This window comes from Nannospalax galili, unplaced genomic scaffold (assembly GCF_000622305.1).
Source record: "Nannospalax galili isolate Female #2095 unplaced genomic scaffold, S.galili_v1.0 scaffold741, whole genome shotgun sequence".
Taxonomy (NCBI): domain Eukaryota; kingdom Metazoa; phylum Chordata; class Mammalia; order Rodentia; family Spalacidae; genus Nannospalax; species Nannospalax galili.
The window spans coordinates 2,502,737-2,504,570 of record NW_008346093.1 but is presented as its reverse complement, the minus strand read 5'-3'; positions in this window follow the sequence as shown (position 1 = coordinate 2,504,570).

Genomic DNA, 1,834 nt, shown 5'->3' with positions numbered 1-1,834 from the left:
GAATCTTAAAAAACAGTGAGCAATCACAATATACAGCATTATCAGAGGGCAACAAGGGATAGGAGCCAAGGGATTGCTAAGCTAAATAGATTACAAAGTTTTGAGAGTGTTAACATTGGTTTCAACAACATTTGATTCAACTACAAAGAAACAGTACTTTTTCAATATCATATAGTCCCACATTTAACAGCTATTAAGTCCAATGTTCTTTTATTGTGAAGCATAACTTCTGGCAAGAAAGTTCATCTGCCGTTTCAGGCTGTCAGTAACGAATGTCACTGCTTGGTCTAGCTTGTCTTTCAGGCAAACGCAGGGTTGGGTACAGCTTGTTGTCATGGCAACGCCTCCAGCATCCAGTGCAAGTTTGATCTCTGCCAGTGGAGGGAGGAAGATTTCTTCTTTCTGCTAGCAGCTGTATAAGAGAAAAAGCTTCTTTCACCTGAAATGTAATGGTTAGCTGGGTGTCTGAATCCACTTAGATGAAAGTCAGTGAAGTCTTTTTCTGCTCCTGGGTAGAGAAAGGTGGTAGCTGGTACTGCTGTTAGAAAAAAGCTATTACTGGATGCACAAGAGAAACAGTTAGGCATTGGGGTAGGTGGGAAGAAAGTTAAAGTTGTTTGAGGACATAGTATTTGGTCCTCTGTCTTTCCTGTAAAATGACATTGTAAATTAGCATAGACTTGGCTGCAGCTGTAAGCTGTTGAGAAACATTAAAGTTAGCTGTGGGGTACCTAGAAAATACATCTGAGAAGAATTTTGTTATTACTTCAGCGATTGTCCCATGGATCTGATTTTTTCCTAGAAAAATAAAATCTCTAGAACATGGTATTAAGGAGAGTGGGGGCTGTCTGAAGTGTTGGTGCTGAGCAGGGTAAAGACTGCCATGAGAATGACAGAAAAGGGGGCTTCAGGTGGACATCTGTGGCGTGCATCTTCCAATAGGTCATGGATTTCTCTCCACGTGATCTTGTGTGGCTTTCTTGTGTGCCTCTTTCTTTTCTTTGTTTCTGCCAGGGTCATGTGAGCCATCTTCTTCCTGGGTGGGGAGGTGTCTGACATTTCTAGCTAGAACCCAAATAGTCTTTTGTTGATCCTGTGGAAAAATACAAGCAAATCCTCTCCCTGTTGTTAACAATGGATCTGGTCCTTTCAAGAATCCATCAAAGGGGTCTCTCCATTTGACCATGATGGGTGGTACTGGGTGCTATTTCAGTCCCCAGAAAGGTAATGGGGGGACTGATTGTATTTTATTTGTTGCAATTACAAACCCTTTTGCCTCTAGGGTGTTTATCATAGCATCTTTTAAATCTTCTAGAGAGGAATCCTCATCTTGCCAGACCAAGAGGTCATCCATATAATGATAAACATGCAGTCCCTTTTTTAAGAGGGGTGCTAGTGCATTAGCAACAGCCTCTGGGCATATTGTAGGACTATTTGCCATGCCTTGTAGCAGAACTTGCCCTTCATATAGATCTGCAGGACCAGAATTGTTAATTTTTGGAACTGAGAAGGCAAAATGTTGGCAATCATTTTTGTGCAAACGGATGGAGAAAAAGCAGTCTTTTATATCTAGGACTAACAGGGGAGTATTAAGAGGGATGGCAGAGACCATGGGTAGGCCTCTTTGGGGTGACCCCCATATTTTCATGGCTTTATTTATGGCTCTAAGGTCCTGTAACAGTCTCCATGTCCCTGTCTTTTTCTTTATTACAAAGACTGGGGTGTTCCATGGGCTCCTGGAGGGCCTAATGTGACCCAGCTGTAGCTGTTCTTTCACAAGTTGTTGTAAAATGAGTAATTTCTCCCTGGGTAATGGCCACTGTTCCACCCAGAC